Source organism: Rhipicephalus microplus, chromosome 2 (genome assembly GCF_043290135.1).
Source record: "Rhipicephalus microplus isolate Deutch F79 chromosome 2, USDA_Rmic, whole genome shotgun sequence".
NCBI classification, from domain to species: Eukaryota; Metazoa; Arthropoda; class Arachnida; order Ixodida; family Ixodidae; genus Rhipicephalus; species Rhipicephalus microplus.
Window position 1 is genome coordinate 30,976,964 of NC_134701.1, and position 27,138 is coordinate 31,004,101.

Here is a 27,138-nt window from a genome sequence, read left to right on the forward strand (position 1 = left end):
GCGTCTGTTCGTGCGTCTGTTCGTGCGTCCGCATGTTCATCTGTGCGTCCGTACCTGCGTTCGTCCATGCATCCGCCCCTGCGTCTGTCCATGCGCTCATCCGTCCGTGCAGTCATCCATGCGTCCGTCCATGCATCTGTCTGTGTGTCCGTACGTCCACCTATTCAACACCCAATTGAGTACCACCATCTCGCATCTTTTCATCATATATTCCTCATATAGAAGCACCGCCATCAAGCGGACATTCCAAGGACTAAACGAGAGGAGGCACACGCACACTTTCTTACGGCTTGCGCTTCGTATCTACCTCCCACCTTTAACCACCACGAGTTCATGGTATATACTAGTTCACTGTATTCATGGCACTGCGGCCCAATGCTCGCTAAACCTTTCTGAAACCTAGGAGGTTACGCCCAGCGAGTATAACCTAGAAACCCTTTCTTTCTTCTGTGCGTTGTTGAACAATAAAAAATTCGCAGCGTGGCGTTAACTAAAAGCCGAATTCTCCCGTCTCTCATTCCCCCTAAGCAGCCATTGGCATGTACACTGAGCACTATCTTTTATTGTTGAAGAATGCACAGAAGAAATCTCTCACCGGCACCAACTTTAAGGTCAAAATGTAATACTGGTTACACACTACGACTACTACTATGGCTGTGAGGGATGAACGGGTGCCGCTATAAGAAGCTTCGCCCCTAAAATGCTGGAGTGGAAACTCCCAACGCATAGGCAGCAAAGGTGAAGCCACAGAATAGGGGAGCGACCAGCCGCTGCTCGGATGGATGGATGGATGGATGTGGCTGTACCCTTTAGATCGGGCGGCGGCTAACGCCACCTAGCCGTAATACTTAGTGAACTAACCATTACATTTATCTTTTTTTTCCTTTAAATAATGAAGTTGAGGATTCGTACTTCGCAGTGAAGGGTTTAATTTTCACTCGTGCCTTGACTTTAGCCACCAATCAGATAACCTCCTTCTAGTTAAGTCTACCCGCTTAAAGTCTATTTTGCCCTCGCTGTCCCTAAATCCAAGTGCTTTGAAAAACTCTGCGCCATCATCCTGAACTATAGGGTGAAGCCCTTTACAGAACATTATCAAGTGTTCGGCAGTTTCTTCTTCCTCTCCACACACTATGCATACTGTGTCGACCCCTTCGTATTTGGCCCGATATGTCTTGGTTCGCAGTACTCCCGTACTGGCCTCAAACAGTAGATAACTACCCCTAGTATTATCATAGATCCTTTCCTTGGCAATTTCCTGCTTAAAAGTTCGATAGATCTCTAGTGCGGACTTCTTAATCATGCCCATTCTCCACATGTCAGTCTCCGTTTCCATCACTTTTTTCTTAACCGATAGTTCTTTTTGGTTTGGCCACCTGCTGTTTTCTAAGTATTTACCAGTCAACTTCCTGGTTCGCTTCCTCCATTTTGTATCGAGATTCTTCATGTACAAGTAGCTGAAAACCTTCCTAGCCCAACGCTCTTCCCCCATTTCTCTCAGTCGCTTCTCAAATTTTATCTAGCTGTTAGCTTCCCTGCCCTCAAATGATGTCCATCCCATATCACCTTGTACTCCCTGATTTGGTGTATTCTCGTGAGCTCCTAAACAAGCCTACCTATTCCACGTTGCTTAATTTCTAATCTTGCTTGAACTTCTGATCTCATGCACAAGAACGCATTGCTGAACGTCAGCCCAGGAACCATGACCCCTTTCCATATTCCTCTCACAACATCATACCTATTGTAATTCCACAGTGCCCTATTTTTCATGACTGCTGCATTCCTGTTACCTTTAGTCGTCACGTATATTTCGTCTTCCCTCAGATACTCGGCCCCATTGCTTATCCATACGCCCAGATATTTGTATTTATCTGTTATCTCTAGCGTGACCTCCTGTATTCTAAGCTCACTACCTTCGTTGTCATTGAAAATCATGACTGCTGATTTTTCTCTACTGAATCTAAAATCTAACCTATCTCCCTCATTACCGCAGATGTCCATCAATCTCTGCAAATCTTCCTTGTTGTTGGCCATTAGCACTATATCATCTGCGTACATTAATGCTGGTAGTGCCTGATCAATAAGTTTTCCTTGTTTGACTAAAGAGAGGTTGAAGCCCAGTCCACTTCCCTCTAATTTTGCCTCTAATCGTTGTAGGTACATCATGAATAATAAGGGTGACAGGGGGCACCCCTGCCTAAGCTCGGGAAACGAGCTTGCGCGCCATCTGGTGACCTTCTATGCAGGACGCGTCTTGCCTAGGCCGCTGCTCCGGCCACTACCCAATACATTCAGTACACTGTACCTGACACCTATCATAACCTCATATATTTTTCTTGCCTGCCATATGAGCGCGAAGCTCCCGTAATCTATAGGAACGCTACCGACGTAGGGTCTTTGTACTCGGCCTTCGAGACCAACAATTTTGGCGTTTACAAATTTCAGAGGCAATGCCTTGCTTCGCAAGGGTTGCCTATTGAATAAGGCAGAGACTGCTGCGCCGCTTGGCGCACAAGCCTGCCCCACACAGAAACGGCTGCTGCGCCGCACGGAAGTGACGTGTTACATTTTCCGGTTAGGCGCTTTGTTTGAATAGTCGGGAGTGTTCAGCGGTACGTCTAGACATAACAATAAAAGCCGTTAAAATTATGTCCAAACGAAAAAGTTAACAAAAATGTTATTTAGGTTTCGCGTGACAACAATACAAAACAGGCTTGTTTGTCACCACAAACCGATCGGCAGCTGTGGCGTAGTTGGTTACAGCAAGACATAAACTGGTGAGGTCGGTGGTTCAAGACCCATTGCAGTCATCGATACTTTCTTATTTTTTTTTGTTCACGCATATATTATTTTAACATTTGCGCCTCCTTATCAGCCCAACTTGCTGCTGGTGGTGGTCCCGTCCACAGGCCCTTTAATATTGGATCTTCGATGACGCTTGCAGGATTGACTATATTTATTATGATAAAGTGTTTTGCGAATTCGTGCTCTTAATCGGCGAGACGCAAAAAGCCACAAAAATTCGAATGCAGCTGGCTGCATTGGTTTCTTTAGCACATGTGTTAGGAATGTTGATTTCCGCGGTTTATCAAAGTCTTGATGACAGAATGGTGCACTGCAACGTAGTCTTGGGCAACTTTTTTTTATGTCGCTCAGTGTACCATCACCTGACGAGGTAACCGGCAGGCCGCTTTCTTTAAAAATACTGACGTGTCACCGCAATGTTCTCGGCGATCAGCACTTGATAAACAATGCCCAAGGGCAAGTGCCGACGGCGTTAGCCCATCTCACTACTTGTCTGCGTTGCTGAAAAACACGCGTGGCCTGTGACAGCACGGGAGCATTCACGTAGCAACGGATGAGAACGGCAGTACGTGTTCGCACTTGACAAAACAGACGGCAATGCAGTAGCTCTGGCCTTCGGAGATCACAGGCTTCGCAAGAACATTACAATAAAGTTGTTTCCATCCATCGTATGAACACTTCGCCGACGCACTGGGGTTTCATGCATGTGCGTCCAGTCAGTCACACGTGAACCGTGCGACAGCATTTATTTCATCGTCGACCTTGTCCTTCGCGACAAGCAAAACTCGGCAGCAAGAACACTTTCTCCTTTGACAACACCACGCTTGGCATAGCAATCTAGAAAATGCAGTACGTCCAACGACTGTAATCCGCACATCATACTGAGAAACTTTATGGCGCACATACTCAGATGAAGCTGCGGCGCGGTGGATGGCCGCGCTAGCTCCAACCACCAGGTTCAACTAAGCATCCAGCAATCACATGAAGCAGCGACGACCCTCCAGTCCTCCTTGGGAGTGGCCTAGGCCATGGCCACGATTTCACCCGAGTTTTCACCATCAACACATCGCAGGCGGCTACTATCTCGCAGTGTTTACCTTTCGCAGCCGCAGCGCCCATGGCGCCCCCTGTATTCAAAATACTTGTAATATGTATTTAAATGACAAACCTGAGCTAATTAACTCGGTAAACATTTTTTAGTGAAAACTGTGTTGGCTTAACGCTATACGCACGAATAATTTACACATTTACTAGCTTTAGGTAATAACATTTTAGGTGATGTCACTTCCGTGCGGCGCAGGAGCCAGTTCTGTGTAGGGATGGCTGCTGCACCACGCGGCGCAGAAGACGCTGCCATTGAATAAGCGCAAAATGCCCGTCATGTATCGTGGCGTTATTTACGTAGGGTTATTTAAAATTACGTTTACGTCTTTTAAAAATCTTTTACATTATTTCTGTTGCAATTAAGCTCCAAACACGTATAAATTTATTTAAATACAACCCTACTTAGGTGGCGCCACCACCATAGTTTCTACGACATGACATGCGCGTCACTTCTCCTCAGGTACAGGTAGTGATATGCACAATACGGGAGGTACCGGTGCGTGACGACAACCTTCAAAGAGCGGTTGTCTACGCAAACCAAGAGACATGGCGGATGAGTCGAGAGAAAGGCTTTGAGGTGTCGGAAATAAAGAGACAGGTGCATAGGTGGGGTGGTTTTCAACGAGACAGAATTCACTCCGATGGGCGGCTAGGTCATGAGGTGGGTTATCCGACTTGCAGGAAGCGCAGTAGTTTTTTTTTTTTGGGGGGGGGGGGGGGCACGCGAGCTTTTCGGGGTGCAGGATAGCTAGTAACAAGGGATGCAACCAGGGAGACCCTTTGGCAGGTGGTATGGACAGATACGATTCCAAAGTGGCATCGGTATCTAAGATAGGTAGAGTCCGGCGCAGAAATAGACGTAGCCACGAATGCCGAGCCAATTCAGACATAGGGTAGGAAGGAGACAAGATGAGCAACTACAGGAAAATTTTTATTCAGATAGTCAAATAGAAATAGATCTTAAACAAAATGAGAAAGTAATCACGGAGGATAATAAAACAGTGTGGACATACACGATTCTAATTAGACTGTTTCAGCAAGGCCTTGCTGAGGCACGTGACAAGTCACCCCACAAAAGAAGACACAAACCCAAGAGTTGGTGGGATGAGGAAGTTAAGAGGGCCATAGCAAAACGTCAGGAAGCCTCTAGGGAACACATGCATGCTAAGCAGCGGGGTGAAACGACAGATGATGTTAAAAGAAAATTGGATATCTTTTTAAGCTGTAGAAGGGATGCATCCCTTTTGATCAATGAAAAGATTAGAGGAAAGGAAGCTCAGTGGCTGGCAGAAGTACACAAAAAAGATAGAAAGTCAGCTGCGAAATTTTGGAACCACCTAAACTTCCTGATAAACGAGACGAGCCTAGAGCAGAGGTTTATAACTGCAGCTCAAGGTGCTAGGCTAGAAGGCGACGTAGCTATTGAATATATAGGATGAAGGGTGATGGAAAAGTTTCAACAAAGAATTGCTTTATGCACCACAATAGACAATGATGAATCAAGTGGCACAATGGCTTCATTTTCCCAACGAGAGTGGGAAAGGGCTGAGAAGAGGGTTTCTAGTAGTACATCAACAGGCCCAGATGGCATTCCAATTATGCGAATAAAGACATTAGGTTCGAAGTCTAAGCAGGCGTTGAGAGAAGCAGTGAGCAAAATAATAACCAATGGTGAAGTCGCCGATGGATGAAAACTTGGCAGGATGAGCATGATCTATAAAGGAAAGGTGGACAAAGCTGACATTAACAGCTACCGTCCTATAACAATGACATTAGTGGTCTACAGGCTGCCGATGCAGATTATAAAGGAAAGTCTGCAGGCATAAATAGAGGATGAGGGGTTGCTGGGGGAACTGCAGAATGGGTTTCGGAAACAGAGGAGGTTGGAAGACAATCTCTTCTCACTGACCCAGTGCATCGAAATAGCAGAACAGGAACACACGCTCTTGTGGCTAGCATTTTGGATATCAAGGGAGCGTACGATAGCGTGGTTCAAGAGGACTTGTGGGGAATAATGGACACACTAGGTGTGGAAGATGTAGTCACTAATCTTTTAAAGGCTATCTATAAAGGTAACAAGGCAGCTATAATGTGGGAAAAACAGGCATCCAAGCCTGCAGAGGTAAAACGGGTGCTTAGGCAGGGGTGTCCTCTGTCACCCTTGTTATTCATAATGTATCTACAAGGATAAGAGGCCAAATTAGAGGGAAGTGGACTGGGCTTCAACCTCTCTTTCGTCAAACAAGGAAAACTCAATGATCAGGCACTACCGGCATTGATGTACGCAAATAATATAGTGCTAATAGCCGACAACAAGGAAGATTTGCAGAGATTGGTGGACATCTGTGGTAATGATAGAGATAGAATAGATTTAGGATTCAGTAAGGAAAAATTAGAAGTCATGATTTTTAATGATGATGAAGGTATTGAGCTTAGAATACAGGAGGTCCCGCTAGGGATAACAGATAAACACATTTTTTTTGCCGCATGGATAGCATTGGGACGGAGTACCTAATGGAACACGAAATATACGTGACGACTAAAGGTAACAGGAATGCAGCAGTGATGAAAAATAAGGCATTGTGGAATTACAATAGGTAGGATGTTGTGAGAGTAATATGGAAAGGGGTCATGGTTCCTGGTCTCACGTTCGGCAATGCGGTCTTGTGCATGAGATCAGAAGTTCAAGGAAGATTAGAAATTAAGCAACGTGAAATAGGTAGGCTTGCCTTAGGTGATAACGGGAATACACCAAATCAGGGAGTACAAGGTGACATGGAATGAACATCATTTGAGGGCAGGGAAGCTAGCAGCAAGATAAAATTTGAGAAGCAATTGAGAGAATTGGTGGAGGATCGTTAGGCTAGGAAGGTTTTCATCTACTTGTACATGAAGAATGTCGATACAAATTAGAGGAAGCAAACCAGAAAAATGATTGGTAAATACTTAGAAAACAGCAGGCGGCCAAGCCAAAAAGAACTATCGGTTAAAAAGAAAGGGACAGAAACGGAGACCTACGTGTAGAGAATTAGCATGATTAAGAAGTATGCACTAGAGATTTATCGAACTTTTAAGCAGGAAATTGCCAAGAAAAAGATCTATGATAATACTCGGTTCAGTTCTCTACTGTTTGAGGCCAGAACGGGAGTATTGCGAACCAAGACATATCGGGCCAAATACGAAGGGGTAGACACGGTATGCAGTGGAAGTGGAGAATAGTAGGAAATATCCGAATACTTAATAATGTTCTGTAAAGGGCTTCACCCTATAGTTCAGGATGATGGCGCAGTATTTTTCAAAGCACTGGGGTTTAGGGACAGGGAGGGCAAAATAGACTTTAACTGTCTAGAATTAACTAGAAGGAGGTTATCTGATTTGTGGCTAAAGTGAAGGCACGAGTGAAAATTAAACCCTTCTCGGCAAAGTACGAGTCCTCAACCTCACCATTTAAAGGAAAAAATAAATAAATCCAGTTTTTGGTTCACTATCTATTACTGCTTGGTGGCGTTGGCCACCGCCTGATCTAAAGGGTACAGCCATATCAATCCATCTATCCATCAACGACGGCCGCTTTCAGAGTGACCGCCGATAATCCGGCAAGCAAGGATAATATAGGAGGCTGTGTACGTACCCTGCAGCGTGGAGTTTCCTACAGTAGGGAAATTCTATGTCCTAAAGTGTACCCTAAAGCGTAGAGTACTGTACCCCACATAAACCCTACCCTACAGGCAGGTATGTTGGTGCACAAGCAGCGTGATACGAAAAAAGTTTTTCATATGTTTGTTTTGTTTTCTCTCATTCTGATGTTATAGGGGTTGAAATAACTGTCATAAATAAAAACACCTTTTTTATTTCCTTGATACACCTTTGATAAGTTTCGTTGTGGGCAGTGTAGCCAGATTTGGCTATTTATAGCAAAATTGGCCTACAGAAAAAAAATTTTTGGCGTCGACTTGGGCGTGTTGGCTACGTGGCTATATTTAGGCTAGTAAAGATTTGAAAACTGGCTATATTTGGGCTATAGACCCCTTCCATGTTTGTAAACACAGGTAGGCCAACGTCGACATTAAGAGTAAAATTATAGCGACAACCTCACGTAACTTCCGCCATAGGCGTTGAGCGTTGCGATGTGCGCCAACAAAACTAACGTTACTAGGTAGCAACATTGAACAAAGCGACGTTGTGAGACGCCATAAGCGTTGTGAAACCATAAGCGCTGATGACTGCGAGGTGCGCCAACAAACAAAATTAAGTTGTGAGACGCGACTCACATCCAACCGCTACGCAGTCCATCGGCATACTGTTTTAGGGGCGAAGCTCCTTATTCGCAACTTTCACGATCTAGAGAGGGCGCTGGTGCAAGCTTAACTTGGCTGCCGTTTGTGGGATCGTGCAGCCGGCGCGCCGGCAGCCGCCACCGGTGTGCCCATCACTTCGACCTGTGTAGTATTTTCGGCTGCAGCCACCGTGTTGTCAAGGCTTTGCTGAGAAGGTCATTGACTCTAGCGTGTATTATATCCCACACTGCGTGTTGAGAAACGCGTGTGCTGCGTATATTGAAAGGAAAAAAGTTTCGAACGCTGGGCACTTCGTCTGCTGTGGTGTACAGCTTTTTGAACGCGGCTCGTGCCACGGCCGGGAGAGACCGAGCAGCCATGTTCGTGCACAGCAGGAAACCTCGTGTTTGAAGGCACGGGGTCTGCACAGCGGCATCCAACATAGTTTGTGATTCATCTAGCTCAGCAAGCAAACAATAGATTAAATCATTGCTACTACGACTCGCAGTGACTGTCCATCTTCACAATAACCGTAGTAGAAATTCCCAGCGACAAAAGTTAAAACACCAGCGAGCCGCCAAAGTGAGGCAGACTGAACGGTGGCATGGGGTGGCTGCGTGTACATCCCCTAAACGACAGTTACGACGGATGCCGCATGGCGACGCCACCAGTTGTGAAAGTTGCGTATAGCGGCACCTGTTCGTTCCTCGTAGCCGTTCTAGTATGTAACAAGTATAACATTTTGACCTCCAAGGTGGTGCCGGTGAGAAATTTCTTCTGTGCGTTGTTGAACAGTAAAAAATAATGCTGAATGCACTCCAATGGCTGCTAATGGGCAATGAAATACAGGAGCATTCGGCTTTTAGTTAACGCGCACGATGCAATCCCCATTAGCAGCTATTGGCATGTACATTGAGCACTATCTGACAAGAAAGGGTTGCTACGTTATACTCGCTGGGTGTAACCTCCTTCGTTTTATAAAGGTTTAGCGAGCGTTCAGCCGCTGTATCATGAATACAAAGAACTAGTATATACTATGAATGAACTCGAGGTGGTTAAAGGTGGAAAGTAGATACGAAGCGCAAGCCGTAAGAAAGTAAAAGCCGCATTATCCTGTCTCTCATTTCCCATTAGGAGCCATTGGCATGTACATTGAGCACTATCTGACAGGAAAAGGTTGCCACGTTACACTCGCTGGGCGTAACCTCCTCGGTTTTAGAAAGGTTTAGCGAGCGTTGGGCCACAGTGCCATGAATACAGTGAACTAGTATATACCATGAACTCGAGGTGGTTAAAGGTTAGAAGTAGACCCGAAGCGCTAGCCGTAAGAAAATGTGCGTGTGCCACTTCTCGGTTAGTTCTTGGAATGTCCGCTGGATGGCGGAGCTTCTATTTGGGAAATATATGATGAAAAGATGCGAGATGGTAGTACTTGAAGTGTTGAATAGATGGACGAACGGACAAACAGACAGATGCATGGATGGACGCATGAACGGACGCAGGGGCGGATGCATGGACGAACGCAGGGACGGATACACGAACAGACGCACGCACGGATGGGCGGATGGACGGTCACACAGACGGAAGCATGGACGGACGGAAGCAAGAATGGATGGACGGACGAATGCTTCGCCCCACTCTCCATCATTCACTGCGTGCATATGCTGCCAATTTTTTTTTCTCGTTGCTTGACTTGGAACCCCACATGCACCATTGAAAACGCAGCAGAAACTGCGGTAGGCAAAGCATCTTTTGCCTACGATGACAGCGCCACCGCATTTTCGTGACGTAAGTCTAGTGGAATTTGTCTATACCTGGTGCTTTATTCCACGCTGCAGGGGTGGTTCTCTACAAGCAGAATTGAATATCCGCGGCTATATTTTAGGTTAATAATATTTAAATAACTACTATACCTGAAAATAACATATTACCATAACTATAGAAATAATTCACCTTCTACTGTGCCGTTTCCTTCAATGGGTATCTGCCATGTGCCTAGGACACGAAGAAGACGGAGGCGTAGCCGGCCCGGCGCCAGCGCATGTGTGTGCGCGAATTGTGGCCTCCTCTTCACCGTCTCAACGCCGTTGCCTGAGCCACCGGCCCGGTGGCTTTGATATTTGACGCACTTAGGTGTTACATCGTGCTTCGCTGCGCCATTACGATTGTCTCACCTTTGCTTATTGGTTTCAGTCATCATACACGCAATCCCTGGACATCACGATGCGCCTGAGAGTGTACTACCATTGTTCTTTTCAGAAAGGGAGAGCAAGAAAATACGGTCGGATGACCCTGGCGCCGGTACTATAGTGCCTAGAATATACTTACAAGTGTGCCGACCGCCAAGTGTTTACAATGAGAGACGCTGCCACTGCCGATGATGACTTCCTATGGAGGCTCCCAGACGGCGACCGTGCCATCCGAGCGGCGGAGCGCACCATTCGAGAGCGCGCGTTGCATGCGCATTCGTAAACCCAGTCGGTTGTGATGCAGTTGAGGGGCATTTCGGCTGTTGCGCGCATAGCGCATGCCTCCGCCTGTCTTTGCCGTGTTTCTTTTCTGCGTGCGTTGTTCACGCACCCAGACGACATCACGAAACTGTGATGTCGCAGAAAAGGAGGCGTATAGAGAGCGCCAGATTTTTTTTTTTTCATATGGTGTGAGTAGATACTGCTCTAACACCGAGCGGATCTTATTATTCAGCGCCCCTGCAGACCCAGAACGCTGAGCCGAGTGGAAAAAACAACAAAAAAAGCAAAAGGATCGAAGACTAACTGTGGCGCCTGTCGTCAGTGGCAAACATTTTAGTGAATGCTACGTTTAGCGCTCACTGCGTTCATTCAAAATTACAGCCGATGGTGTCATCAGTGGAAATCCCCCTTCAATCAAAAAGTCAAATCAAAAACTTTTATTCTTCAATTTATTCGAAATTTTCTCGACTTTTTTTTTCACAGCCAAGATGATTTCTCGTTTAAAACGACGTCGCCGACACCAGCATATCTACGAAATGAGCTCTTTAATCCTGTTGCGTTAATATTCATTTTTTTTTGCACCAGTCGACAATGTCCGCATCGGTACCCGGTGTTTCAATCAATGTGTCCGAAATCCTCAGAAATGAAGAAAATTTGATCTGTGCTGTAGCACTCAGAGCACACTAGTTGTGAAAATAAACAATTTGCGTTTAATGAGTTAAGCTAACGTAAACATCATTAGAGTATTGAAGCTCATGCGAAAAACTTATCGTACCTTTCAGCAATAGAAAAATTGGCTTCTAGTAAATGTTGTGGCATAAAAAAATCAACCAAATACCGTGAGTTTCACTGTTGAATTTTACTTACCTTCATTTGATTCCTCTTTTTCCTCAGAAACCACGCGTATTCATTTATTTATTGGTAATTGTTTACCAAACACTCCCTGTTGTGCGCCGTATTAATGATGAAGGGGCGTGAGTACGTTTGTAAGTGCAACGAAAAAATATTGCTTTGTTTACGCACCACCTCCCAACTGACGTTCTACACAGAAGTGTGGCAGCTTGGGCTAGTTGGTATGGCATGACGATAGTTATAGCGCGAAAACAAAACGACGACACAGAGACAAGAAGGACACGAAAGACACGTGTGTGTCTTTCGTGTCCTTCTTGTCTCTGTGTCGTCGTTTTGTTTTCGCGCTATAACTATCCTCAGGCGTTCTACAGTTCTAAGTGCGCTGGGAGAGCCCATCAGCGCCTGTTGCACGCGCGCTTTGGCTGTACTGTTGGTAGAGACACGACCGAGCGACCGTGGTAGAGATGCCGCTGACACCATTCCACTCGGGCTGCGGCTTGGGCCGCTCGGCCATTGGCTCGGCCTAGCATGGTCTCTGCTGCTATCGCCATCTCGTGGCTGCCGGTGGAAGGCATCATTCTCCGTGCCACCGCGAAGGCCGCGGTCGGCACACTAGTAAGTATATTCTAGGCACTATACCGGTACGAATGGAGGGAAGCACGGGTCGATGACGCACTATAGTCGGTTACAACCTAAAAATAAATACCCGCTTCAACCCCAGTGCAGCAACGCGCCTCTAATTCGACTGTGCAGCAAAGCAGTGATTGTCGATTTCCGCGCAAACTATAAGCTCGTCTGTCTGGATAATGTAAATACTACGCATGATTTGAAATAAATGTTCGTCGTTTCTTGTTAAAATGTTACACTTGGCAGAGCAATGATGTCAAAATTTATATAATTTGCTCAAGAAGGGACCTTTTTTAACCAAAAGCTATCAAAACGAACACGTGCCTGTACGGTCACATGCCTCATTTACGCGTCCGCTTTTTGGCGTCACGACCTCACGTAAATAAGAAATAGACAATGACTTGGACCTTTGGACCTGTTCCACGTTTCATAGGGTAAGATTACAGCCATTGTTTCAATTCCACCAGGTAAATTTTTATCATACTCACACTCGAAATAAATTTCTTAGGTTCGAAACAAGCCGGATCTTATCCCGTGAGGGTACATCGAGCCATGGGGAAGTGGGCCAAGTATGTGAGGAAGTATAAAAAAGAATGGCTGCAAGACCCTGAGCTCAAAAGTGCGTTTTGGTGCTTGCGTCCACCGTCCCATCAACACATGTTCGCCACGATGAGATTAATCACGGCATTTAGCCTATCAAGTGAATTAAGCTCGTCATGTGGTAGCTGAGGAAGACGGTTGCGCAATTCCCAAATTTCACAGCCGTTTATTTGTGCACCTCTCTTTTAAAGTTTCGGTTTCACCAATGGAAACAGCTGTCGGACCACGTAAATTGCAGAAGTACTGTGAAATATGGTGCTCATTTTCGAGAATGAGGGAACGTATGGTGGGTGGGAAACTTAAAATTTACTAACGCAGTCCTAAAAAACTATTCGTATGATTTATCCGGGTCGTACTATATAGAGTCTAGGTATATCTAAGATGAGCCTCACAACACCACCTAAATGTGACTTTTTGTTTTGTTTTAGAGACAGGATTGCACCATCAAGGGCACATATATACTTAGTCAACGATACATCTGATATGGCGTACTGCAAAGTTTGCAAATGCAAGCTGAGGCCGCACATGGAAGACCTTAAAGTGTACACAACAAAAAAAAAGCATAAATATGATGAAGGTGAGAAAGGAACTGGCCGCTAGTACACCCATAAACTCGTTGTTCAAGCCTGGGCCGTCCAAGCCAATGACAACCAAAATGAAGCTGGCCAAGCTGCGCCTCGCAGCTCACCTTGCCGTGCACAGTTCTTTGTGTTTTGCTGATCACCTCACTACAGTTGTTAAGAGTGCTTTCCAGGACTCCAGCGTAGCAGATGGACTGACCTTTGGCCTGCCATATGATGGCCTGCCATATGAGCGCGAAGCTCCCGTAATCTATAGGAACGCTACCTACGTAGGGTCTTTGTACTTGGCCTTCGAGACCAACAATTTTGGCGTTTACAGATTTCAGAGGCAATGCCTTGCTTCGCTAGGGTTGCCTATTGAATAAGCGCAAAATGCCCGTCATGTATTGTGGCGTTATTTACGTAGGGTTATTTAAAATTACGTTTACGTCTTTTAAAAATTTTTTACGTTATATTTGTTGCATTTAGGCTCCAAACACGTATAAATTTATTTAAATACAACCCTACTTAGGTGGCGCCACCACCATAGTTTCTACGACATGACATGCGCGTCACTTCTCCTCAGGTACAGGTAGTGATATGCACAATACGGGAGGTACTGGTGCGTGACGACAACCTTCAAAGAGCGGTTGTCTACGCAAACCAAGAGACATGGCGGATGAGTCGAGAGGAAGGCTTTGAGGTGTTGGAAATAAAAGAGACAGGTGCATAGGTGCGGTGGTTTTCAACGAGACAGAATTCACTTCGATGGGCGGCTAGGTCATGAGGTGGGTTATCCGACTTGCAGGACGCGAGTAGCTTTTTTTTTTGGGTGGGGTGGGGGGGCACGCGGGCTTCTCGGGGTGCAGGATAGCTAGAAACAAGGAATACAACCAGGGAGACCCTTTGGCAGGTGGTACGGACAGATACGATTCCAAAGTGGCATCGGTATCTAAGATAGGTAGAGTCCGGCGCAGAAATAGACGTAGCCACGAATGCCGAGCCAATTCAGACATAGGGTAGGAAGGAGACAAGATGAGCAACTACAAGAAAATTTTTATTCAGATAGTCAAATAGAAATAGGTCCTAAACAAAATGAGAAAGTAATCACGGAGGATAATAAAACAGTGTGGACATACACGATTCTAATTAGACTGTTTCAGCAAGACCTTGCTGAGGCACGTGACAAGTCACCCCACAAAAGAAGATACAAACCCAAGAGTTGGTGGGATGAGGAAGTTAAGAGGGCCATTGAAAAACGTAAGGAAGCCTCTAGGGAACACAGACACGCTAAGCAGCGGGGTGAACCGACAGATGATGTTGAAAGAAAATGAAAAATCTTTCTAAGCTGTAAAAGGTATGCATCCCTTCTGATCAATGAAAAGATTACAAAAAAGGGAGCTCAGTGCCTGGCAGAAGTACACAAAAAAGATAAAAAGTCAGCTGCGAAATTTTGGAACCACCTAAACTTCCTGATAAACGAGACGAGCCTAGAGCAGAGGTTTATAACTGCAGCTCAAGGTGCTAGGCTAGAAGGCGACGTAGCTATTGAATATATAAGATTAAGGGTGATGGAAAAGTTTCAACAAAGAATTGCTTTATGCACCACAATAGACAAGGATGAATCAAGTGGCAAATGGTACTTGATTCAATGGTACTGGGCCGTCCAAGCCAATGACAACCAAGATGAAGCTGGCCAAGCTGCGCCTCGCAGCTCACCTTGCCGTGCACAGTTCTTTGTGCTTTGCTGATCACCTCACTACAGTTGTTAAGAGTGCTTTCCAAGACTCCAGCGTAGCGGACGGACTCACCTTTGGACGCACTAATTGCAAAGCCCTTGTTACCAAGGTCCTCGATCCAACATTCTCCGACATGCCAGTGAAAGACAGAAGACAAGGACAATATTCCCCTATTGTGGACGAAAGTTCCGACAAATCCTGCACTAAAGAGCTGGGCATTGTAGTGCGATATTTTTCTCGCAAAAGTGACAATTGTACCACGCGATTTTTGGGACTTGTTCCTATAACCGACGCATCCGCTAATAGCATAGATTCTGCACTAAAGTCCTTCCTGCATTCATGCAGGTTGAACATGTCAAACTGTGTTGGAAATAGTACTGACGGCGCCAGTGTTATGTGCGGTAGGCACCATTTGCTGTACTCCCTAATAAAAGCAGATAACCCTCATTTAATCCTGGCGAAGTGCACATGCCACTCATTATATTTGGCTAGCAGGGAGGCGACCAGTGCTCTGCCATCGAATATTGAATTTCTTGTACGGGAAACATACAGCTGGTTTTCGAGCTCGCCTAAAATACAGGAGCAATATCGAATGGTTTATGCCACAATTATTCGCAGTGACCCACTCAAACTCCAACACTAGGTGGGTGAGTGTCGCGCTCTCGGTGAGCCGGATTCTTGAGCAGCGGAATGAGCTTAAACTGCACTTTCAGATGGCTCATTCGGCAGTGCGCTGCTATACAGCATGGCTGTTCCATGAGATGTTTCAGGGTGAACGAACCTACTTGTACATGATTGTTCTTTAGCCGATAGTATTGGAGTTTGACAGGGTCGATCGGCTGTTTCAAACAGAGAATCGGGACCCCGCTAAGCTCTTCAAAAACTTGGACCTCCTTGTACGGTCAATGCTTTTGAAAGTAGTGCGGCGTGAGCACGCGTCACCAACTGCTGATTCGGAAGGACACTGACTCCACCCACGTGCGTGCGCTCTGATAACAGTGTTTTTGGACGCTTTTCACTGGAGCTAACTCACGGATTCCGAAAAGGAGATCATGTTAGATCGTTGTCGAAGCTATAGTGTGGCATGTGTCGAATCCCTCGTAAAGAGACTTCCCGAGAACTTGGAGTTGTTCGAAAACCTTCAAATACCTTACCTCAAGCCATGTTCGCGACATGCCCTTTTCAAAATTTCTAAAGGTTTTATCAGCTGCTAAACCAACAGGTGAGAAATCCATCATTGAAATGGAGTACGGAGTTCTTCGGGCGAAGCTTCCGTCTTTCAGTGTGAGTGAGAATGACGCGAAATTTCGGCGTACAATCCAGAAAACAAAAAAACACCACCGGTAAGCCTCTCTTTCCAAATTTGTCGAAATTAGTTTTTGCACTTCTTTGCCTGCCTGTGTCGAACGCTGTGGGAGAGCGGGTTTTCATCTAGGTTTCCGTAACTAAAACTGACCACAGGAATAGAATGACAACTGAAACACTTGAGATGATTTTGCATGTGCGTTTTGGGCTCAAAGAGTGGTATGGGTGCTGTGAGAGCTTCAAGCCCGATGACCACTTTATGACCAGATTTAACCGTGCTGTAATGCACGATAACTGAAAACACTGGTAAGCTTGGAAGGAGAGGGGAACACTAGCTTCCACCGTGGTTCGAAAGTAAGCTGCGGGAACACACTTAAGCAGCCATAAATGGCGGGTCTTCTTCTGGATCTAGGAATACTTATAGATTTTATATTTTCTTGTTTATATTTATTATTCTGTTTTGGCATTAGAAATAACGCCACTGTTTGAAGCCTGAGCCAACCATATTGCTTGCTCTTCTCATTTGTACCATTTTTCCGCTTTCGCCACGTCCAGCTTCAGCAACGATCGTCTGCAACTACTCCATCGGACCAGAAGCCTCGACTAGCTTTAGTAACAACAGTGTATTCATTGGTGCGCATAACTTATTGAGAAAATCGTAACGATCAATCGGTGGTCATTAAGGCTGAAAAATTTCAACGAAGATTGAGTGGTGCTCGTTGATTGCTGAAAGAAAAGAGCAATGACCTGATTTAAGAAATTTTCTAAAATAAACATCACACGTTTTTGTACGATGCTGCGTATCTATCTCCGTCTGCTCTAATGATCATACATAAATTTGGAGACTCAAGGCTCATGGTAGTCAGCCTTGGTAATTATTGTTGAGTAAATATAACTACAGCATCTACAAGCGCAATAATGTTTTCGATTGCTGAATTGATTTATCTTGCAAGCTATTGTTTGTGGAATGCTTAACGCGATGCCTGAATATCGACACTTTCACCCCATTTAACACGGCCCTTGCTAAGGTGGCTAGCCACTCTACCCTTGCACATGCCGCTACCACGGACACGCTGTTGTTGATATCACACGTCGACTGCCAGTGCCTCAAAGTTTTGTTACTCGAGGTTGTGCAAAAAAAAAAACGTTCTGGTCGTGCACATGGAAATAACGCTGTAAATAAAGTTGGTTATATTTAGCTACAAACGTTTTTCTGCAGTATTTTTTGGCTACATTTTCACTACAGTATCGCTTGTTTTTTTGCTACGCTGCCTTGTGCGACCTGGCAACACTAGTTGTGGGTACTGCGGTTATGGTGGCTAGTATACTGCGGTTATGGGCGAGCGTCTATGCGCGCATCTATTTATCGTACAGACTCTTACCTAGGAAGAGGTTTTCTGGGGATTTTCTGACCTAGAGATTTTCGATGGTGGCGCCGTTTCGTCACAGCGGAGTTTTTGAAACGCCGCTTCGCCGACCTGTGAGGTGTTCGCTGGCCTGATTCTCAAGCTAGCGCCTTGCTCGAGTGAGTTTGATCGTTTGGCTGTGATTTGGCTCTGCGAGTCGTGCAACTTTCGTGTGGCTAACGTGGTGCACGAACTGGTGCCTCGTGGTGATTTTGTTTACATCGTCGGGACTCTGCTTGCTCGATCGACATACGTCGCAGGCTGAAGTGCGCTGTCTTGCCACAACAGGTCTCTATTCTCGTCTCTATTATTTGTATAATTGTACTCTGCCCTGTAGACCGCTATCCCACATGTAATAGGGAAAAATACCTGTCCACATCAGATAGCGTGATAATATAGGACTATGCTGCCAAGAACACTTTCCCAGATGCCTCCCATATGTGGTGCTGGATTCTTTGGCACCTGTAATAGCTTTCTGAAAAGTTGTGTAACTTGCACCGAGTCAACCTTTAATTACACTGATATGCTGGAATGGCAAAATTAAATTGGGCTTCGCGTTGCCCATTTGGAATCGAGGAAACAACACTGGTGTAATTGTGTCATTACAACTACACCAGTGTAGTTCTCTCAATCCCTAAATGCATGCTTCTTCTCCCAAACGCTTAATTACCAAGTTAGAATGTATTCAGAGGCGTGCAGTATGGTTTGTGTGCTCTAGATGTAGATTACGGGATTCAGTAACTGACATGCTCAAATCATGCAATTTAGAGCCACTGGAAATTCGTTGACAAAAACAAAAACTTAAAACGTTATGGCGTATAATGCAAGAGATATTAAAAATACCTAAAGACGAGTACATATGCCTTCCCGGAAAACGTAGCGCCAAATTGAATCATGATGCCCCCATTAAACCTTTCAACGCTCGCGCTGACAACTTTCGTTGGTCATTTTTTCCGGATGCTATAGAACAATGGAATCGTTTACCCCATCATCTTGTTAATAGTACCAATGTGCAATCTTTTGACAGAGAAATTAATGCTTATTTTGGTCATGGTTGAATTAAACTATTGCCAATTTTGGTTTCTTGTGTGCATTGCTATTTGAGTGCCACTTGTTGTGGTTTACTGTTTCAACTTACTGTACTCCCTTACTGTTATGACCCTAAAGCAAAAATTTACAGTATAAATAAATAAATAAATAAATAAATAAATAAATAAATAAATAAATAAGTGACCCTAGTTGTTTGCTTCTCCGCAACACTTTCACATGGCGGTGAAGCCGAACGCGTGTAAATGCCAGTATTTTAGGGCGCACTTCTTCGCAGTGCACGTGTATGACACTGAAGCCGAACATGTCGTATCATTTGTCATATTTGCAGGCGATTTGTCGTATTTGCAATAGATGAGCGTTTCAAGTTCAAATCACTACGTATTTTTCTTTACTTTTATCCAACAACTTCATTTTTTTAAATTATGTGGACATATTTGTCATGGATTTGCCACCAAAATCCTAAGCTCTCATATTATGGAAGAACAGGTCATCATTTGGTGCCTCCTACACACTGCTGTACCATGGAATGAACATGTCGGCTGTTTCTCATGCTAATACATACTGGGTGACATAATGGCCTTGGAATGGCTGTAAGCAACTATTCAGTCAAGCTGATATCCCCAAAGCCACGGATCTTGCAAAGCTTAGCTCTGAAAAACACTTCAGCTATATAAATGTTCGCTCTATTCTTAGTACAGCCCAAGGTATGCAAGCTTGTTCAGCTAACATCTGTGTCATTCCCTCCTGCTTCTTTTACGCCTAAGCTTGCAAGAGACACTAGCAAGTTTTTGCTTCTCAAGTTTTGTTTATTTTCAGCCTAAACCTGATTCTTCCATATTATCTACTGGGTAAACCGCTTGAAGTAAACTACTGTAATGAATTATGAACACAGTATTTTAATTAATTTTAAAAAACTGCAATCAAGAAGCTAATGAGACAGCTACTGCAATATAGCCTTGCATTATCAAAGCGGCGAGTTGGGCTTGCCGGTACATTATTCTGGTGCACTACAGGGCAGAAAACACACAATAGACAGAACACAAATGACGGCCACTGATTGGGAAAGCAATTCTGGCAGGTTATACAATAACCAGCTAGGAAGGCTCCAAAATCTTTTCAGTTATGTGCATTCTTCACATTGTTTGCACGCTCTTTTAGCCTGTCATTTATGCAACGCCCTGTTTGGCCATCATACACTTTATCTCACTTTCAGGAAACTTCGTACTCTACCCCTCCTGCACAACCGGCAAAGGGCGTCCTGTGCTTTGTGCCACAGACCTGTTTCATTTTTGCCTCCAGGTCGGTCAATCTGCAGAGCTTAGACAGCCTGTTTGGTACGGAAAATACCAGTTTCACGTCTTACCACTGGGCCACCTTTTTCAAGTTTCAAGACAGCTTGTGCATATGGGGTATCAATGCTACCGTCTGCCAGTGCTGTGCGATGACTTCACAGTTTTGTGGGTGGTGGCGCACCTTCTTGAGCAGGCTGTCTGCAACTGAAATGTGGAGTGGCTCGAGATGCCAAGCACCTGAAAGCCTTGTAGCTTGACGCTCAAATGCTTCAGAAGTGCAGTGTGGGCAAGATTTTCCCAGAGCACTCTTGAGGCAGAACGTGGCAATAGCTCGTTTAACGAGCTTAGAGTGGGTGGACTTGAAAGGTAGTAGTAGTTTTTTAGTACGTGGTTCATAGTACCAGCAGACGCTAACACATGTGAAGCGAAACCGGATATCAAAAAATCTAATTTGGCTATTTACTGGGACTTCATGGGTCAGGCTAAATGGGCTCATCACCCCAAAACACGCATCAAGTAGCACTTCGCTTTGTATTTCTAAGTCATATGGATCACAACTTGAAACAATTAGGTAATTGTCAACATATCAGAATATGCTAAGAACATTTTTATTGGTGAGCAAGTCATCTGACGATTGAAGTGAGCAAGAACTAGGTCTCTAATAACCGAGCGATGCAAAAACGAGTGCATACGCCTTGCTTCTGCAGGTGTGGGATCTCTTCTAACATTACATAGGTTGACGGCTAATAAAATCTTAAACATTCTAAGAAACTACCAGTGAAAATCCCCGCAGAGTGTTGGAAAGCAACGGAACTGTGTTTGTCAATAGAATGCTGAACATGCTCAAGGACTAGGTTATGATGCAAGGAATAAAAAAGATCCTCGATATCAATTGATAAATCCTGACAGCACATGTCAGTGAAAGTGTCAAATACATCTAAAGCCTGGTTAGATTTAGTCTCAATAGAAGGGTCATCTATCACTAAAAGCTTGAGATTACGCTGATTCATATTCATAGACAATGGTCCCAAAAGGTACGTCGACCTCGTGAATTTTTTTCACTAAAAATAAAATGAAAAATTACTCTTGCTTTTATCAATCGCCTTAACCAAGTCACAAAGGTTATTCTTCTCACACTTTTTGCATTAGACTTCGGTTTACTCAATAAAACACCGGAGTGAGAATCGACTGTAGAAATCGGTTCTCTCGACATTAATTTAAGAATATTTTTGCTCAGTAGAATTGTGAGACCACCTCTGTTATCCACCAGGAGAATGTAGATGGAGTGGTCGCACAGAAAAGAAGCCGCTCGTCTAATGGGTGGGCTAGTTTTTAAGTTCTTGCAGCTGTTAAGCAGGTTCACACCTCCTGAAATACAACATGCGCTCTAATCGGCAGGGGCTTCACGCAAAACCTTACATACAAAAGAAAGCTGTGCTGGCCTCGACTCCCTGAATGCCACAGCAAACTTTGGTCCAAGGGAAAGAACACAGGTTAGACCAGCTGCAAAGTTGCTTCACCGATGACGTGCACTTTTCATTGTGACTTACGTGCGTGGGGTACACCAGGTCCTCAGTCTTCTCAAAGTGGTATAAATATGCGCAATATTTCCCAATAAACATTGTTGAAAGTTCAGCGCTTGTTCTCATCATTTGTGTTCTGTCCATTGTGTCTTTCCGCACTGTAGTGCACCAAAACATTGATTATTGTTTCACAAGTACGTTCACAGACCACGACCATCGCCAAAGTGCTTGAGTCTCACCATTTATGTTATGAAGAGTACATAATCGTGTCTTTCCAGTGCATAAGTGGTAAAACAAACACATTGAACTCTCATACGCTCCCTCATCTGCAAAGGGCGTATTAGAGTTAAACATGACATCGGCATCTGCAAAGAGCTTCCAATGTCATGTCAACTGAACATAACAAAGAAAAGTTTTACACCGCCTTTTACTTTCAAATTATTGGTCTGCATTTACTAGTCAGCTTTTTTTATATATAGCGTGTGAGTTCATTATCGATTTGCTCCTGAGTGTTGTAGTTAACAACTAAAGGACATTCATAGTAATGCCATGAAAGAACTTATGCGATAAAGTTTAATTGTGTGTCCCTCTGTAGTGAGATTGTTTTTATGCAAGGTAAGGAAGAAGAAGTGAGTAGAAACAACTCTGAGCGAAATTTCATAGCTTAACAAAGCTGCATGTTCGCTATTATGCCATCATTACTTTAAAATGAAGATGCCTTCTGCTAAGTTCTATTTTTGCGTCTTGCAGTTTTAGTGAATGTTACTCTAAAACACTACCTTGTTCTGAATTTACTTTTTTTGCAAGTGCATCACAGCAGCCCCGATGGAAGATAAGGGATGATCTTGGCCCTTTTTGCTGAGATGTTTCTGCAGTGCAAACAAGATTCATTCATATGGATGAGGCAATAAAGAAGTATAGCAAATTTCAACAACGCATAAGTCTCTCAACTCAATTACTGCAAATGCAGCATTCTTCCACGTGGCTTAAAGGGACCTGTGACTAACAATAAGGCAATTCGTACCATCTATTTTCAATTTTTTTTAAATATTCTATCAAGCCAATATATGCTTTCAAGCAAGTGCACGGTTCTAGCGCCAACGAGATAAAGGCATCCGAGAAGGCGTGTCTGACACAAGAGGGATGAACACACATGGACAGCCAAAAGGTGCCAGAAGGAAAACACTTAAGTCGCATCGGATGCACTTTACATATAGCCCACAGTAAGAGTGCTCGGGCATCAAAGTGAAACGAAAAGTTACTGTATCACTAGCTTCAACCTGGAACTATATTGAAGTACCATGTCAAGTGATAAGTTGACCACGAGATGAGAGGTGACTTAGACAGTTATGAGTAAAGAAACTGTATAGAGCAGATAATGGTTCACAAGATGGAAAATTATCAGAATGAAGCCTTTTGTTTGTTTTTGCAGTCAGAAGTCTAATAATGAAAAGAAAAAAAGGTTCAAGAGGAAACCTTTGAACTTCGCGCCGAATCCTCACTGCACAACAGCCACATAATCAGCGTCACATAATCAAACAATCTTTTTATGTATTGACTCATTTATTTATTCATCTACGGCCGGTTTCTACAGATCAAAATGTTATGACATTTCAGCAGGGATGAAAAGTTCCAAGACTAAATTTTTTTTCCTTCTACACCTTCAGCTCAGCCAAATAGCCCAGGAGTATGAACGCAGAAGTCACTTTTTTTCTTTATGCAGAAAACGTTTGTTTCGTACATTTATGGCTGGCGTGCGCGAATGACAGGCTAATCGAAGATGCTTACAAAATTGCGATTTCAGTTTCGGTTCCTAACTGCGCAAAGCGCCACCTGCTTCCTGTAGCAGATGTCAAGGCGACTTCCTATTTACCTTTTTGGCTGCAAGGCGTGCGTTCAACGTCCAAGCTTCAGCGCTGTTCTACGTGACATTGTGATATTTATGTGGATAAATACATGGCGATCACATTTAGTACCATCCGAAACATCGAGCGTCAATATTTGATGTGCGACACTTCGCCTACTGGTCGTCAGAAGGTGAGCAAAACGCCGCTGCTTTATGCACGAACTTGCGCGGTCAACGTGTCAAAGCGAATATCTATTGCTTTTACGGCTACCGCAGTCCTTGAACTTTATGAATAACGCTTGGCTACTTTCACGTTGCATTAGCGACCAAGGCCTATGCTTTCAACGCGGAAGAATTTGAGCTGCACAAACATGAACTTCAGAGAGCCAGACGACGTACCTTTTTGTTCTAACTTCTACGACGCATGTCCCAACATTTCGATCGCTTCCTGCGAACTAGCGCGAATTTCTGAATGCATTTTTAAAGCAATATCGCATGCGTTCGCGTGCAGGATCACCCATTGCCTTTGTTTATTTTTGTTTTTTTGCACAGAAAGAAGAGCGGCCTGTGGTTTCAAAAACTGCAGCAAAATCGAGAGTTGGAGTAGTTGGTTTGCGTTCATTTTAAAATAGCGCAAAGACTAAACCAACGCCTCCTCTAGAACAGCGCTCGTGTTGACCAGCTTCTTCCGCCTTTTTGCTGTCTTAAGATGAAGTTGCATGCATGAACTGCCTTGTTGACTTGTTTTCGGCACCGCACGAAGCTATGAGACTTTCGCCACTGCAGCCTCCCTTCGGCTGCTGTCATTACTGCGCTGGCTTCAGCCAGTACAGTAACCCATAAGCAAGCGAGCTCCTGTTTTCGCCACTCTTAGCACAGTTGCACTGTTGAGACTCTACGGACAGCAGACGCAGCTTTTCGAGCAGACATGAACGCGGTTGTGCAAATAACAGGATCACGTTGGATTTTCTTTATCTTGCAGGTTCATAGAGAGAGAGAGATAAAGATACAAGGAAAGTCAGGGAGGTTAACCAGACGCACATCCGGTTTGCTACCCTGCACTGGGGAAGGGATAAAGGGGAGAAAAGAGGTTGCACAAAGATGAGAAGGTACACACAATCACGAGCACACTCGGGGAGCACACACAGTTCACAGGCGGTCGCTCAGGTTTGTTGACTTAAGGTAAAGAAGCAGTGCTTTAGTTGCTTTCTGCGCAACTGAGGCAGATGCCCAAGGTCCTAGTATCTTCTGCACACAAAATGGTCCGTGGTCAAGTCGATTCAAAACCATCCGGAGCTGGCATCGCTGTGTGCAGGTTCATAAATTAGCGCGCACGCATGCGCAACTTAACAGGTGGAAAATACGGTGGCGTGCTTGTTTATTCACATTGACACTATATGGAAACCAACCCATTTCTTGGCCCAAAATATTGTGGGCAATCATTTTAGTGCAATATTCGACCTCTTTCAGTATCATTGCCTGGATTTTTTTTGCTCTTTTTAGAAGCGGTTTAATGTTGCCATAGTCGGCATAACCTATATGTTGATTTAAAAAAAAAGAAGTTGTCAATACAATACTGCTCAAATTAACAAAAACAAATGGTAATGTCAAATAACATCCAAGGAGATGTTATTTGTTGCAATTATTATACAAGTGTGAAGTGGGCAAAAAGACAACTTGATGTGACCAATAATTGCTACAGGTAGCACATCCTACACTTTCCTTGCCATTACTTCCTGTGCTCATTAATATTGTATCTAACAAAGGAAAACCAAGTTCTTGAAATACACTTTTTTCTTTATTACTGCATGGATTGTTCTGATCTGCTGCTGGCTGCTAGAAAAGGAAAGGTGCTTTGTATCCACTTCACACGAGTGCACCTTTCTGTTACGATATGCATTTTAGTGAAAGAAAAACAGCAAGTCTGCACTCATTCTGACAGTTTTTACAGTTCTACAACATATACAATAACGTCACACGCCAGGATAGTTGTTAGTAATGGTGTCAAAGAAGCGTGGAGGTCGATGACCAAGCAGGTTTAAAGAATAAGGAGCGTGAACGTAAAAAATGAATAAGTTGAGGTGTCACACCACTTGCTACACCTGAATGCGAATAGATGGCAACATCACAGTCAAAGTGCCAAGTTGCCACACGAACTTTTTCTTCAATTCATTCATGCCGAAGAGAGCATCTGCATAAGTGAGGCGTAAACCTGCAAAGGCTCATGGGAGACGCCCTCTGCATCGGCTTACGGTTCAAGATATCCGTGGCGCCCTGTTTCGCTGGCCGCGTTTTCAGAGCTGTAGACATGTCTTTTCTTTCGCTTGGGTTGCAATTAAGCTAGTTGTTCATGTAATCATGGTTGATTGTGCAACTGTCGGTTGCTCGAGTTCAAGCACCAAAGAGAAAAAAGATGTTTAGGTTTCCTCGGAATGAAGATAAAAATCAAAGAAAAAAATTGCTTCAAAATTTTATTCAAAAAACTAGGAATATCACCTAATACTGCCAATATTTTGTCTTTTGGGGCCGCTTCATTGGGACACAGTGACAGAAACATCTGCGGGGCTCTCTGCGAATTTCTATATAACACAAGAAGATGTCCTTGCTGAGTCAGTGATCAGCTCTCGAATTTTACTAGCCACACTGCAACTTATTATTTAGCTGATACACTGCAATGATTCAACTTTCAGAAGAATTTCATATAACGATTACACCTCAGATATTCAACAAATTCTATTATTTCTCTCCTCCCCCTTTTCTCTTTTTTTTACATTGCGCCGAATTAATTTCACAGTCAAAACACAGTAATCGTATTCCCCTAGTCTAGAAAACCTAAAGGTATTGACTTGCATTAACCACCGGCTTCTTCGCCAATCCCCCTTAGTGGGTGAGAGCCACAAAAGAAAGAAACAAGCAAGCAAGCAAGATAAAATATGGAAGTGGGTTTTGTGGTAATAAGGACAGCCACGGTGAGTGGTATAGCCTTTGGTTGCCTAACGTCAGGTGGGTGATATTTGTCCCGAATCCTGCGTGGATGGTTTGTTTGTCCGATACATTCAGTATTTACGCACAGGCGCTCCCAGCGAAAATTCACGGTAGGTCGAGTACGTGCCATCGACATTTTGGCATGATAAAAGAGGAACTGAGGCATCAAGACGGATGCACGAAAGGCATTTCAATGTGCAGTTTTTAATCAGCACAACCACAATCTCTATATACCTATCTACTACAAGCATATGACGTTTACCCTAAAACGAACAACTGCCACGTAACGTGCAGCCAGCTCTGACCCTGATACCGAAAAATACGTGACACAGCAGCCGCGCGACATCAGGCCAGCGGTGACGCTGTGGAAACACGGACACAGCATTTTTCAATGACATCAACTGCAGCGGTGTATATGCAATCATTCAGTGGTTTTGACGGCGACGACCTTGCACCAGCAGGAAAAAAGAATGTCAGTATGACAAGAAAATACTATTTTACTTTATAGAACAGCTATGCAATATGTTGCTGGTGATTTCAAGTACTTTTCCAAGCATTTCTTTTGGTAGTCAGTTTATTCATACCTCATCCATTGCACATCGAGCAGAACAGGTAACTATCCATAATAAGCACAGCGCCTGACTATGAGGGGATGTCGTCTCGGCCAGCTTGTTTACCGACACGATGAAATATGTA